This window comes from Pseudorca crassidens, chromosome 5 (genome assembly GCF_039906515.1).
Source record: "Pseudorca crassidens isolate mPseCra1 chromosome 5, mPseCra1.hap1, whole genome shotgun sequence".
NCBI classification, from domain to species: domain Eukaryota; kingdom Metazoa; phylum Chordata; class Mammalia; order Artiodactyla; family Delphinidae; genus Pseudorca; species Pseudorca crassidens.
Window position 1 is genome coordinate 32,530,643 of NC_090300.1, and position 15,686 is coordinate 32,546,328.

Consider the following 15,686-nt stretch of genomic DNA (forward strand, 5'->3'; position numbering starts at 1 on the left):
CTTTCTCTTGAAAGGATGCCTGTTATTGGATTTAGGGCCCACCCCAAATCTAGGATGATCTCATTTCAAGATCCTTAACTTAATTACATCTGTAAAGATCCTTTTCCCAAATAAGGCTATGCTCACAGGTTCCAGGTGGGCTTCTTTTGGAGGGCCAACATTCAACCCACCACAGCATCCTTGGATCCATCCTTACAATTAGTATTTTCTTTAGTTTTTCGATAGGGCAGAGTTAATGCATTTTTGGGTCAATGGATAGGTATATGTATTTTAAATTTAAATAGGTATTCTCAGATTACTCCTAGAAAGTTTGTGGCATTTACCCTCCCATCAGAGCTTGTTTCCTATGTATCGATTGGTCTTGTTAATGTTTGCCAGTCTAATGAGTGAAAAATGGATTACTGTTTTAATTTGCTTTCTCAATAGAGACTCTTTTATGTTAGAGATATAATGTGTTTGCCATATGTTTTGTGCAGTTCTATTCCGTCTATTGTTTTTTGTTTTAACTTGTCTTAGTGTGATGTTATGCAAAACTTTCAAAATATTTAGGTAGAAAATTTTTTTTCTTTGATGATTCTGAGCTTCCTGTCTTGCTTAAAGTTTCCCCTCGCTAAAGTTATATTACTATTCTTTAAAAAATTTCCTCTAAGTCTTTGTTTTGTATATTTTTAAGTCTAACTCTTCTGGAACATATTTTTGAATATGGTATGGCTCTAGATTTATTATGAATAGTCAATTAAATCAGGATCCTTGATCAAATAAACTATTCTTTTATCACAGGCTTGTTTGCCACCTTTGCTTTATATTAGGTTTACTTGAGATTCCATCCCAGACTACTCAACTATTTGCCTGAGCTATTACAGTAGCAATAAGTTACAATAACCTTACAATATAGTATCTTTACAATAAGTTAAATTTTTGATTTTCAGTAAGTGGAATTGAAGTGTGCCATTAAGAAAGAGGACCATGAGATTTCCCGGTTGAGGTCAAAAGATAACAGGAGATAAGGTATGCGAACAGGGCTGGGTAAACTGTAAGCCTCTGCAGATAAATGTTAATTATCGCAAAAATGAACACACAGAAAAAGAATCTTGGGCTTGGAATGCTGGACTTTTGCTTTATAACCAGTGCAGGCATTGAAGGGCCAGCTGTGGGTCAGCCGACCTAGCGGCCCCACCCCCAGAAGAGGAGTGACACAGGGGGAGAGGGAAAAGCAAAGTGTAGGGCCCAGGAACCGAGATATCAGTTCAGCGTCGCAGAACTGGGGAGAGTGGCTGTGAAGAGAAGTCCGGCAAGGAAACCAGGAACAGAGAAATCTCTCGGAGGCGGCTACGAAGGCCGGGGCAGGTGGTGGGTCTCTCCTGAAAGCGGCTTGCTGGGGATTCCCGATTCCGAGTCCTCCGGGAGCCTTAAAGAGGAGCTGCCGCACATCAGCACCGCTGCTGGTCGGGCAGCCGGAGAAATCTAGGCGGCGGTTCAGCCTCCCAGCAGGCACCAACCGGAGAGGACTAAGCGGCGGTTCCCCTCCCAGCCGCGACCAACTCTGCCCCGCCCAGCCCGCAGACCTGGTATTGGCCGGAGCGGCTCGCGGGGCGGGGCGAGGGCTGCTGGGAGGCGGGCCCTTGAGGCGGGCGGGCGCGCCCGCGCGCGCTTCGTCGGCGGCGCGCGCGTGCTCCGTCGGTCGGTGCGGCGGCGGCGGCGGCGGCGGCGGCGGCGGAGCTGGCCATGGCCGTGGGCGACGGGCTGGTGTAGCGACGCGCGGGGCAGGCGGGTGGCGACTGAGAGAGACGGGCATGGGAGCGCCGCAGCTGGACGGTCGCGGTGGCCTGGGCTGCTAACTGCGCCCCTGGAGCCGAGAGCCGGCAGCGGCGGCGGCGGCGGCGGCGGCGGCGGCGGAGCGCCGGGCAGGTGAGTGCAGTGGAGCGGGACCCGGATGCGGCGCGGCTGAGGGGCGGCGCGGTCGCGGCGGGCCTCTGAGGTGCCCCCGCGCGGGCCGGCGGCGCGCTCTTGCCCGCCACAGCCTGCGGCGCCGGCGACTGAGTGGCCGCTCCGCGCTTCCTGCCGACGCGGAGGACGCCGGCCCGCGGGGTGCCTCGCTAGCCTGCGGCCCTCCCGGGGCTCTCCAAGGTGAGCGGCTCTCCCCGGCCTCCGGGCGGCAGGGACGCGGCCCTTTGGGTTGCGTTCCTGAGGGGCGTCTGGGGAGAGGCGGCGTCCTCGCCCCTTGTGTCTTTGCGGACACCCGCGAGCTCCTGATCCTCAGATACCTTTTTGCGCAGGGTGTATTTTAGGGGCGGGGATCCTGGACTGTTGGGATAGGGTCGTGTTTTCAAATCCCGGCGCCGCCACTGAGCAGCCCTGGGGCCTTGGGCCAGAGTATCCGGATTTGTTAGTGGGAATAATTATACGTACTTCACAGGGTTGTTGTGTAGCTAGGACAGGATGATGTACATGACCGAAAAACGAGTGCTTGGTCAGTGGTAGGCTGTTAAGAGTAACTCTGCTGCAGCATCTTCCCTTGTTAGCTATTGCCGATTCTTGGCTGCGGGTGTACTTTTCGGGGGCATGTATTTCCGAAGCGCTTTGATGTTGCAGTAACCTCCACTGGAGTTGTTTAATACAGGAGCCTGTTATCTTAACAGTGGCCAAAATACGAATCCTATAGCCTCATCCTAGAATGTTGGAGTCCCTTTTTTTTTTTTCCTAAGGCTGCCTTGGAATACCTGTCTCAGGTACCGAGTGGGAATTGCTGTTTAAATAAAACAGCGAGTTTTAGGATTCGCTTCAGATGCAAGGTGGTGGGACATATCAAACTTGAAGTGCTTTGCTGTTTAAATAATCTTAAGTGACACTTAAACTGTCACTTGTTACAGAGTATAAACAGAGAAGAATATGGAAACAGACTCCTTTTTTTGCATTGCTACATACGAAGGGAGTGACGAGTGCTTTTGTAAACATCATCGTGGGCAGTGTTATTTCTGGTGAAGTCATCATAGTTAAATTAGATGAGTACTTATTTTGAAGCACTGAATGGGTGTTTGGAAATATGATTCCTAATAAAATCATCTCCAACGAGTCAGAATTCTCAGCAGTTCATTAATCATTTGGGGATTTTTAGGTTACACTGTAAGATTTTTATGGTAAAAGCAGAACTGCTTAAGTCATGATAAAGTAGCATAGGAAAGGGTGGTCAGGATAAAGATCTTAACCTAGTTCCAGAGGCAAGTGTGGAACAAAGTAAAAATCTTAAGCTTTAAAACTGGGATTGTATTCACTAAAGCAAAAATGACTGAAATCAAAAAACCTTTTTGTACAACCCCTGATTCACATCCTAATGAGAGTCTTCTACCTTCAGAGTGGTTTTTTTTTTTTTTTAAATTTAATTTTATTTTTGGCTGCGTTGGGTCTTCGTTGCTGTGTGCCGGCTTTCTCTAGTTGAGGCGTGCGGGGGCTACTCTTCGTTGCGGTGTGCGGGCTTCTCATTGTGGTGGCTTCTCTTGTTGTGGAGCACGGGCTCTAGGCGCGTGGGCTTCAGCAGTTGTGGCTGGCGGGCTCAGTAGTTGTGGCTCTCGGGCTCTGGAGTGCAGGCTCAGTAGTTGTGGCCCACGGGCTTAGTTGCTCCGCAGCATGTGGGATCTTCCCGGACCAGGGCTCGAACCCATGTTGCCTGCATTGGCAGGTGGATTCTTAACCACTGCGCCACTGGGGAAAACCCACAGTGTTTTTTAGAAGTGGAGAAAATCGAGTTGGGTTTTGATTTATTGCCTTTTTTCACCTCTTGTCTGTTTTTCTTGCTTTTCTTAGAGACTCATCCATAAAGGCTTTTGATCCAACTTGCTTTGTGAATGTAAACAAAATACATAGAAAAAAATTAAAAATTAACCTTGTAATCTAAATTATCTTCTTCCTTGTAGTCTCATTGTGTTCTTACTAGATTATAACCTTCGCTGTTGTCTCACTGGTAAACCCAACAGTAGAAGCGCTGCTAGCCACTGTGAAAAGGCTAGGGGTCAGAAGTCACACCTTGGCTCTTAGGCCTGGTCCTGGGTCCCAGGTAGCTGAGACTTTGGGGATGTCACCCAGTCTTTCTGGGCCTCAGTTTTTTTTTTTGTTTGTTTATAGAATTTGAGAGTGTGTGGCCAGCAGGATGGGAGGGTGGTGGTGGATTAGAGTATCATATTATATAAAGGAACCTTCCAGGATACTTCACTTTTATGGTTTTCCTTCTCTTCACTCTGTTTCTCTATCTCTTTTGTTGACTTTTCCTTCTCTTTGTGAATTCAGAACATCCTAATGCCTAAGGGTGTCCAAGCCCATCCCTCTACTTTTTTCTACCTGTATTCTCTCTGAGTGATCTCATCAAGTCCTGTGGTTTAAATACTGTCACCGTGCTGTTGACTCTCAGATTTTTCTCTCCAGTTCTGAACTTCACATTTCTTCTACCTGCCTACATATCTTCACTTCATTTGTCTATCTTAAACTTGACGTGTTCAAAGTGGAGCTCTTGATTTCCATTCTTCAACCTGTTCCTTCCCCAGCAGTCTGCATTTCATAAGCGCACCCCTCTACCCCCCTGTTCCACCTACTTAAGTGAAAAGTCTGGTGGTCATCCTTAATTCAACGCTTTGCCTCACTCCTCCCCCACTTCCCCACACAACCAGTCCTTCAGCAAACCCTGTTGATTTTGCCTCCAAAATGTATCCCGAATATATTTACTTCACTTTATTTTTTATTTTTAAAAAATATTTATTTACTTTTTGGCTGTATCGGGTCTTAGTTGTGGCACATGGGCTCAGTAGCTGCAGAGTGTGGGCTTAGCTGCCCCGTGGCATGTGGGATCTTAGTTCCCCTGACCACGGATTGAACCAGCGTCCCCTGCATTGCAAGATGGATTCTTAACCACTGGACCACCAGGGAAGTCCCTACTTCACTTTATTTTTTATTGTCACCACCCCAGTTTTTCCTAGGTAGTAGCTTCCTAACTAGTCTCCTTGCCTCTGGCCTTGCTCTCCTACAGTCCATTTTCAGACAGCAGTCAGAGTGATCTTTACTTACTCTCCTGCTCCAGGGGCTTCTTATTGCACTAAAACGTAAGTCCAAACTCTACCTGCATTATCAGCTAATTGTCTTCCTTATTTTCTTGTTTGTTTATGGTCTTTTCCCTCCAACATATTATAAACTCTCTGATGGAAGGGACTTGGTCTTCCCTGGGGTATTCTCAGTAACCAGAACAGTGTCTGGAAAATTTAACTAATGTTGAATGAATGAATGTGTGAATGAAATACATTATAAAATCTTCCGATTCCAAGTATAACATGTACTGAACACACTTGACCCTTTTTTGGTCCCAGATTTGTGCAAATGAGGAAGTGATCACAGGGCCTAGAGTTATTCTATTAGTTATTCTATTAATTCTATTCTATTAGTTATTCTATTCCTTACTTTCTCAGTCTTCATTAAGGTACTGTACCTCCTGAAAAGGCTAAGCATTTAGACGCCAAGCCGTTAATAACAAAAACAAATGTGGATTTTGTTCATTGTATACTGGATCATTAGTATTTTTGTGAATAAGAAGCCATACAAGTTTTCCAGCCTTGTTTTGTTCTTTAGAAGCGTTGAATTTTGGTCTTGACTGGAGGGGACTGGTTCTATAGAATGTGGTAGTTTAATCCAGTATTGCATACCAAATCCTATAGGGTAGCAGTTGCAATTTTTACAGAGAACAGGTGTGATTATTTATTTCAATTACATTATTTTTTAAAAATCTGAGCCCCCCCCTTGTGTGCATTTATGTAAATATCCTCTGAACCATTTGATTCAGTTATCATATCTTAACCATATCTTGGAGAGATAAGTGCCTATCATTTGGCTTCTGCTAACTGCTCACTTGCAAGCCTTGTCATGTTGTAGAAAGAGGCAAATAATTCAGGATTTTCCCCCTGCCTGAGACTGAAGCCCCAAAGACTATCTAGTAGGTTTGTGAAGAAAGAAGGGTATGGCAAAATCAAGGTGTAGAATTCCATTGTCAGAGTAGATAATAGGAAAAAGATACGTTGGAGAAGGAAATCCTAGGCTAGAAGAACAATACTGGAAATTTAGTAGAAGAGAAGAAGAAAAGGAAGATAAAGGAGAATATTATAGATTTTCAGGCTTGTGTGGGGCAACTTTGCTTCTCACTCCTTTTACCTTCTCATCTCCCTCTCCAAATTTTGACACTTTTTTTTTCCCTCTGCCTTCTCTCCGCTGCCTGATTTGTATGGGCTATTTTTCTAAGGAGTGCCTATGTGCTTTTGGTAGTTTGATGTCTGCTGGGACACCTTGTGTGAAAGGATACTATCCTTTCTTGAAGAGGCCTTTCTGCTTTCTCATAATCAAAGTCTGGCTTCCTATATTTTCCAGCCACTGGGTCCAGCTTTACCCTTTGGAGTGATTCTAAACTGGTGTACTTCCTTTTTAAGTTGTTCTCTCATATATTCCATGGTAACCTTTATGTTATCATCTCCAGGTTAAATAATCCTGAGTCACAAGCTTCCAGTTGAGAGAGGAAAAATGAAAGGTATTAGATGTATGGTTGGGTGTGTATAGTGTGTTACCTACCAGTTGCTCTGATAATGCAGATTGCGTATCTCTAATTTAGACCTTTCTTTTTCTGAGTTGATAGTTTTTTTTTTTCTTTAAATAAAAAAGGCATTTCTAAAAGGAGAGTGACCTTGAATATTAAAATTTTACAAAACCTTTTTCATGTACAGTCCTATGAGTTTTAACACATGCCTAGATTCTTGTAACTATCACCGCCATTAACAATGTACAGAATAATTCCAACACCCCAAAGAATTTCCTCATGTTACCCCTTTGCGGTCAGCCTCCCCTTCATTTTTAACACTTGGAATTATTTTTTTATTTTTTGGCCACCACGCGGCTTGTAGGGTCTTAGTTCCCTGACCAAGGGTTGAACCCAGGCCCTTGGCAGTGAAAGCGCAGAGTCCTAACCACTGGACCGCCAGCGAATTCCCTGGATTTATTTGTTTTTTTAAAGGGAAAGTCTCTCATGCATAGAATATGTTAGAACTTGGAATAAGTGGATAATTGATCAACCTAATTGTTGGTTTTCTTTTAGAAATATAAATGAAAGAATTCCAGTCTTCAACATAACGGGTTTACATGCAATAAAGCAATAAACTTTGTAGATGGAGGAATGTTTAAAAGGCTTTAAATTAAAAAAAAAATTATTGTATAACTTCTGGAACCTGTCAAGGGAGGCAAATCCCATGATGTCAAGTTACAATAGGGAGCATCTAACAAAGAAATTTGGAGGCGAAGTCTGTGATAAAATCATAAAGGATGGCATAACATATCTTCTCATGTGTCTTTGATAAACCCAGAATCCCATTTACTGCAATCGCAGGGTAAGCTAGGGTAAACTGGAGATTAATTTTGCCAAGGATTATGTTATGAAGTCTCAGCTTTTCTCTCTTCTCTCTCTCTAGCATTGTCACCTCTGCTAGACTATCCATTTTATTCCAGCACTTAGTTGTTTCAGGTATTCAACTCTCCTAGGGTTTGAGGGAAAGATGTGCTATCTTTATAGCTATGGTGTATTGCAAAGGTAGCTTTCCATTATTCGTTTAACTTTTTTCCAGCCTAAAGCAGTCAATAATTTAGAAATTCCTCATTTCCTCAAAAAATTTACACATCCTTCCCCTGAGTCCTGGCTCCATGATCTATCTTTCCCCCGCTTCTTCACCAAGAATGTATATTTCCTTATTTTCTTGATTATTTAAAGTAGGTCACCTGAGGTTATTATCGGTTGAGCCTTTAATAGGGGGAATTTACCGCCAAAATAAAGAAAGTTAATCTGGCAGTCCCCTGTGTTGTGGTATTGTTAGAGCACAGGTCAGCAGCTCACAATCCCCTACTGCAAACCCTGGAGGGACTGCTGCATCCCTGACCCTGTAGCTTGTCTCCTGCTGCTCTGGCTACTTGGGAGACCACCGGGCAAATGCTCATTTGCCTTCAATGGAAATGCGAACCTGATTATCCATGCCTTCAGGAGGAGGATTATGTGGATTAAAAGAAATCCATGGGTAATCCAGAAGCTTTATTTAAACTGCAGTTTAACCACATTCCTGACCATAGTTTTTCTTTGCATTTCTAATAACTAATTTATAATATTTACCAATTTCATGTTTACCTCTTTGTACTGTTTAGAAGTAATGGTAGTTATGAAGTAGAGAATATGTGGGAAGGGACAAAGGAGTTAGATAATCTACAGGCATTGCCCCACATAACTTGGTGTTGACTGGATGGTTTAACCAGTAAGGTTTAGTAATGCTTACTAGACCTTGAAGCCCTGAATTCCATGAATTCCTTACCTGCTGAGCCACTGGAAGAAATTTGAGGTGACTGTCAACAAGAGGCCAAACTCCATTTTGAGACATTTGTACTTTGCTAGCTTAAATGATTGAGCTTTTGTGATTTAAATGAGTATTGCAGATTGTCAGAATTATAAATTTACTGCAGTTTGAAGTTCTCTTTAATGTTTATTTAATCACTTAACCTGTTAAACATTTTCATAGGAGTTAAAATAAAGACCTGTTTGAAATAGAGGTGCTCATTTCTTGTAGCCAGGCCGCTATTTACTACCTCTGACATGTTACTTACATGTAGTTACACAGTAACTAATTTCTATTAAATAGTTGAAATATGGTCATTTAAAATTGCTTATTCTTGAACTACTGATTTAGTGTAGATCTTGTATTTAGATATCATACTATTAAAATCAGTGTTTTCCTCTGACTTTATAAATCAATACAAATTGCTGCCCTTATGTTATCTGAACACAAATTTATTTAAAACTTATTTCTGCAGTTGTATATTTTCAAAAGTTAGGTTCCATGTTTATCAGCTACATGGACATCATTCCTCCAATGAGATTCATTGTAGTTAATTATTAGAGGCATGTCCTGGGGAAAACCAACTGGAATTCTCTTAACACACTTGTTTTTTGCACTGTGAGCCTAAGGAAACATCCATAGAAGATGGTTGTTGATTTTGGACAATGTTATGATCAATTATAATTATTTTATTTTTGTTCTTTTGATGGCTGTGGAAATTTCACATTTTCATTGGAAATCATTAGTTCTTAACTCTTGATGTACTTTACTCAACATTCCATTATTAAATTATTAAAATTTTCCCTAACTGAGAGGCTTCTGGGTTTTAGATTCTCATTCTACCTACAAGGAATGTCGTGTGTGTGTGTGTGTGTGTGTGTGTGTGTGTGTGTGTGTGTGTGTGTGTTATAGAGAACTATATATTGCTGTACCAACCAGTAACAATTGTTTTACCTTTAACTTAATGAAGAATTTACTATCTTCTCCTTGAGAGCCAGGCAATTATTTTTTGATCAGTGACTTCTTTAATTCTATGTATTCTATTGTTACCTGCTTCCTTTTATCAATATGTTCTTTTGTCATTTAAAGCTGTGACTGTCAATATAGCCTATTAGAAAAACTCCTCTGTGTGATTTACTATATAGGATTAAACTATAACCAAAGTTAACATTATTGAATGCTCACCTATGTGTCAGATTATGCTAACTCCTCTTTGTGCATTATTCATTTTATCTTCATAACAAACTTGTAATGAAGGTACTAATGATATCCTCATTTAAGAGATGAGGAGGGCTCCCCTGGTGGTGCAGTGGTTGAGAGTCCGCCTGCCAACGCAGGGGTTCCGGGTTCGAGCCCTGGTCCGGGAAGATCCCACATGCCACGTAGCAGGTAAGCCCGTGTGCCACAACTACTGAGCTCGCGAACCACGGCTGCTGGGCCCACGTGCCACAACTACTGAAGCCTGTGCCTAGAGCCCGTGCTCCACAACAAGAGAGGCCACTGCAATGAGAAGCCCACGCAGCGCAACAAAAAGTAGCCCCCGCTTGCCGCAACTAGAGAAAACCTGCACACAGTAACAAAGACCCAATGCAGCCATAAATAAATAAATTTATTAAAAAAAAAAAAGAGATGAGTAAACTGAAGCTTTGGGAAGTTAACATGCCAGGTGGCACATAGCTTTTAAGTGGGAGAGTCAGGTTTTGAACTCCGGTCTGTATGACTCTAGAATTTATGCTTTTGCTTATTTATTTATTTTTAAATTTATTTTTTTTGAGGAATAGGTGATTTACAATATTATATGTTTCAGGTGTACAACGTAGTGATTCACAATTTTTAAAGGTTATACTCCATTTATAGTTATTTTAAAATATTCCCTGTCTTGTACAATGTTCTCTTGTAGCTTATTTATTTTATACATAGTAGTTTGTACCTCTTAATACCCTACCCCAGGAGTCCCCAACCCCCAGGCCACAGACCGGTAGTGGTCCAAGGCCTGTTAGGAACTGGGCCGCACTGCAGGAGATGAGTGGCAGGTGAGTGAGCAAAGCTTCATCTGCCGCTCCCCATGGGTTGCATTACTACCTAAAGCATCTTTTGCATTATGACCTGAACCCCCTCCTGCCCCCCACCCCCGTCCCTGCCCTGGCCGTGGAAAAATTGTCTTCCACGAAACTGGTCCCTGGTGCCAAAAAGTTTGGGGGCCGCTGCCCTACCCCATCTTGCTCCTCCCCCCTTCCCTCTCCATACTAGTAACCACTTGTTCTCTATATCTGTAAGTCTTTTTTCTTATATTCACTAGTTTGTTTTAATTTTTATATTCCACATATAAGTGTTATCATACAGTATGTCTTTCTCTTTCTGACTTATTTCATTTAACATAATATCCTCGATATCCATCCATGTTGTTACAAATGGCAAAATTTTGTTCTTTTTATTTATAACGGAGTAGTAATCCATTGTATATATATATATACACCACTCTTCTGTATCCACTCATTTGTTTATGGACACTTAGGTTGCTTCCATTTCTTGGCTATTGTAAATAATGTTGCTGTGAACACTGGGGTAGAATTTATGCTTATAGCTGATTGCCTCAATAGTTTTTTTATTTGTTAGGTCCTTCAGAGGAAGGTTGAAAGAGACTATATATATATATTTTTTTCTTTTTTTTGAAGAGGGCTCTTTCCTTTCTTATTTTTTTAATTAATTAATTTATTTTTGGCTGTGTTGGGTCTTCGTTGCTGTGCGCGGGCTTTCTCTAGTTGTGGTGAGCAGGGGCTACTTTTCATTGTGGTGGCTTCTCTTGTTGCGGACCATGGGCTCTAGGCGTGTGGGCTTCCGTAGTTGTGGCTCGTGGGCTCTAGAGTGCAGGCTCAGTAGTTGTGGCGCATGGGCTTAGTTGCTCCGCGGCATGTGAGATCTTCCCAGACCAGGGCTCAAACCTGTGTCTCCTGCATTGGCAGGCAGATTCTTAACCACTGTGCCACCAGGGAAGCCTGAGATTATATAAGTTTAAAGTGTTGCTTTTTAGTGTAATAATCACCACCTTCATTTTACAGTACCTGGGTATTTGAAAACAGGAAGCAATTTTCTAATCATTTAAGCATTAACTTTCACTCACTACTCTTAAACAAGTTTCTATGTGTATAGTCCTGTTTTATGGATTAGAGTTAAGAGTTAAACAATGAATTAGTTATGTGATATAGTGTACCTTAAAAAAAAAATTTATTTATTTATTTTGGTTGCACCGGGTCTTAGTTGCGGCATGCGGGATCTTTAGTTGGGGCATGTGGGCTTCTTAGTTGTGTCATGTGAACTCTTAGTTGTGGCAGGCATGTGGGATCTAGTTCCCTGACCAGGGATCAAACCCCGGCCCGCTGCATTGGGATTGCGGAGTCTTACCCACTGGACCACCAGGGAAGTCCCATACCTTTGTTTTGAATGTAAGATGAGCTTTTTCTTTTCCCTTGGCTTTACAATTGGACTGTGGTTTTGTGGTTTGTCATATATGTGTAAGTAACAAAAATACTTAATGTATGACTTTGTATAGTTAGAGGTCCTAGTCCACTTGTGTAGATCATCTCTACAGATTTTTTTTTTTTTTTTTTTTTGCGGTACGCGGGCCTCTCACTGTTGTGGCCTCTCCCGTTGCGGAGCACAGGCTCCGGACGCGCAGGCTCAGAGGCCATGGCTCACGGGCCCAGCCGCTCCGCAGCATGTGGGATCTTCCCGGACCGGGGCATGAACCCGTGTCCCCTGCATCAGCAGGCGGACTCTCAACCACTGCGCCACCAGGGAAGCCCTACAGAGTTTTAAAATAAGAAAACACAGTTTTTTTTTTCCTCTTCTGCTTAGGAAATTTGTTTGGGTGGTATATTAAAACATGTTGCTAAGCTTGATCCTAAATTATTGGGAATAGAGGAAGTTAGACATAAATTTACTTTTTTTTCCATAAATTTACTTTGAATAAATGAACCAGTAGACTACAGTTGTTAATCCCTTAACTTAAAAAAATAGTGAATTGAGAAGCATTAATACTATTTGGCCTTTTTTTTCATATTCACAGGAGAAAGGAATGTGAGCATTAACATTACATCTACCATTAGTAGTACTCAGACACATAGAAGGAGATGCACAGGACACAATGGAGGTTTTCTTTCTAACTCTGGAGCCCAGTTAACTTGTTTCAGGCAAGTTTCTGGTTGTGATGCCATTATAAGCCATTATGACAGCACGTCCAATCTGCAAATGGGGGATTTGTGATTATTTTCTTTACAGCTGAAGAGTTGAGCTCTTACTGGGTATGCCTCTTCCCATAGACAAGCCGTGAGTGGGCTCAAATTGGGTCAGGTAGGTCACTTTTCCCTCTTAGAAGTCTGAACTTTTTTCTGTTGACAGTAATCTCAGTGACTCACAAATGTTATTTTAGTTACCCACTTCGCCTTTAACATTATTTCCCAAATTGTGTATTATTTTACAAAATAAAATGCAAGCACTTAGAACAGGAAAATCCTATCTTATAAATTCCATAATAATTGTTTTGAGCTAATCACTATTTTAAATTCATTTATAAGCAATGGTTTCTATAGATGAGAACTGTGTAGTTACAAAATTACAGGTATTCTTTCGTCATTCCTGAGTGGGTGTGGAGACCTAAAGCCACCGATGTATTATCCATTTTGAAAATGAACTATTTAATAACTTAAGAGAAGTTTTGGACTGACTACATCTAGTTAGTTGTATGCTGAGGTTGGGATCTGATTTTAGTAAAGGAAAATATTTTTAAGGAATACAATCCTTCTTGAAGTCTTCGTATATTGACAGTGTCAATAATGTTTGCCTTAAAATGTAATCTTAAAAGGTAGCAATTTTTTTTTTAGAAAATTGCTAAGGTCATTTTATTTTATTTTTAAAATTAATTAATTAATCTTATTTTTGGCTGCATTGGGTCTTTGTTGCTGCACGCGGGCTTTCTCTAGTTGTGGTGAGTGGGCTTTCTCTAGTTGTGGCAAGTGGGGGCTACTCTTTGTTGTGGTGTGCGGGTTTCTCATTGCGGTGGCTTCTCTTGTTGTGGAGCACAGGCTCTAGGCACGTGGGCTTCAGTAGTTGGTGGCCCGTGGGCTCAGTAGTTGTGGCCCACGGGCTCTAGAGTGCAGGTTCAGTAGTCGTGGCACATGGGATTAGTTGCTCCGTGACATGTGGGATCTTCCCGGACCAGGGCTTGAACCTGTGTCTCCTGCATTGGCAGGCAGATTCTTAAAACACTGCACCACCAGGGAATCCCTAAAAAATTTTTTTTAAATTTTTGGCCGTGCCACGCAGGTTGCGGGATCTTAGTTTCAGGACCAGGGATCAAACCTGCGCCCTCGGCAGTGAAAAGCGTAGAGTCCTAACTGGACCACCAGGGAATTCCCTGCATTATTATTTAAAATGGAAAAATTCTTTATTTTTTAACGTACAAAGTTGTTTATTTTTTTCAGGAATTTAAAAATACATACCAGTTTAAACTGAATACATGTTAAGTTAGTGTTTTATTTCCCAACTATGCAGTTGATATTATAAGGAAGTGCTCCATTCAGTTAAAACCTAATGAATAACGTCAACTTTTTCTGGCTTACTTTTCTGAAGATAATTGGTACATAAACATATAATTTAATCCTTTTTATTATTTATTTATTTTTATTTTGGCCATGCCATGTGGCTTGCAGGATCTCGGTTCCCCAACCAGGGGTTGAACCCAGGCCATGGTAGTGAAAGCCCGTAATCCTAACTACTAAGCCACAAGGGAACTCCCTAGATGCAGGCTTTCTGAAAGGATACCCCCAAACTGCTATACGTTGGTTGCCTCTGGGGAGTGTAACCTCGGATGCTGAGAGACATTTGTGGTAGGGAGACTTTATTGTATATCCGTTTGTGCTTTTGAATTATGTGCTTTTGAATTTCCTTTTGTGATTTTGAATTTATGTAATCAATGCATGTAACTACAAAGTAAAGAAATTCAGCTATTTTGATGATTAAAAAGGTAATTTTGTAAGGTATTACAAAATTAAACACAGTGGACACTCTAATGTTTAGTTTAAGTATCATTAAAGCTTAAGAAAATTGTATTTATTCTGTCTTCTACATTGACTTGTATTATACCTGTACAATTAATGCATAGGTGGGTAAGATGGAGGTCTAACCCTGTGTTAGGCATATTAATAATGATAGCCAGGGTTTATGGAATGCTTACAATATAGCAGGCACTTTGCTAAATCCTTTATGGTGGCATTGCTTGTTTGCTGCTTTCCCTCTGAGGGAAGGGCTACTATCAAGAATATTAATTTTTGGGGCTTCCCTGGTGGCGCAGTGGTTGAGAGTTCGCCTGCCGCTGCAGGGGATACGGGTTTGTGCCCCGGTCCTGGAAGATCCCACGTGCCGCCGAGCGGCTGGGCCCGTGAGCCATGGCCGCTGAGCCTGCGCGTCCGGAGCCTGTGCTTAGCAACGGGAGAGGCCACAACAGTGAGAGGCCCGCGTACCAAAAAAAAAAAAAAAAAAAGGAATATTAATTTTTCGTTTCAATTGTTACCTCTTTCCTGTATTGAGTTGTCAAAAGCAATTTTAGGGCTTCCCTGGTGGGGCAGTGGTTAAGAATCTGCCTGCCAATGCAGGGGACACGGGTTTGAGCCTTCCGAGAAGACCCCACATGCCGTGGAGCAATTAAGCCCGTGTGCCACACTACTAAGCCTGCACTCGAGAGCCTGTGAGCCACAACTGCTGAGCCCACGTCCCACAACTACTGAAGCCCACGCGCCTAGAGCCTGTGCTCCGCACCGAGAAGCTACCACAGTGAGAAGCCTGCACACCGCATTGAAGAGTAGCCCCCGCTTGCCACAACTAGAGAAAGCCCGCATGCAGCAACGAAGACCCAATGCAGCCATAAATAAATAAATTAATTAATTTAAAAGAAAAGTAATTTTAATATCAAATCCTCACTGGTGGCAGTTCTCAGATTTATTCACATTTTGCTACACACCAGGATCTAAATCTATTACTGTCTCTTTGAAGGAGATATCAAACCGATCCAGAATGAGCAGGGTAATTATTTTAGTCAATAGTTTCTACTCCATACGCTTCAATCTTTTTATCAGACTGCTTTAGTAGCTATTAAAATTTGTCTGAAATTTAAAGAATAGATTAATTTGGTTGCCTCTAATCATCAGATTATTTGGAGAATTGCTCAACTGTCCCTTGATTGCATTTGTACAAGTAGCCCAAGATCCTTGGAGTAGAATTATAAAATATACTTCTGTGATC

At 42.1% G+C, this 15,686-nt stretch overlaps 1 protein-coding gene across 2 annotated transcripts in view; it reads left to right on the top strand.

Moving 5' to 3' along the window:
• Positions 1–1,689: 1,689 nt before the first annotated feature.
• The window catches only part of PIK3CB (phosphatidylinositol-4,5-bisphosphate 3-kinase catalytic subunit beta), a 193,211-nt gene continuing 179,214 nt past the window's right edge, over positions 1,690–15,686 (top strand). The window contains exon 1 of one of the 2 annotated variants that reach the window (XM_067737676.1): positions 1,690–1,908. The gene's annotated coding sequence lies outside the window, so the exon portion shown is untranslated. Of the gene's footprint in view, positions 1,909–2,018; positions 2,128–15,686 lie in introns of those variants that run through there. The other variant, XM_067737677.1, reaches the window with a different exon arrangement.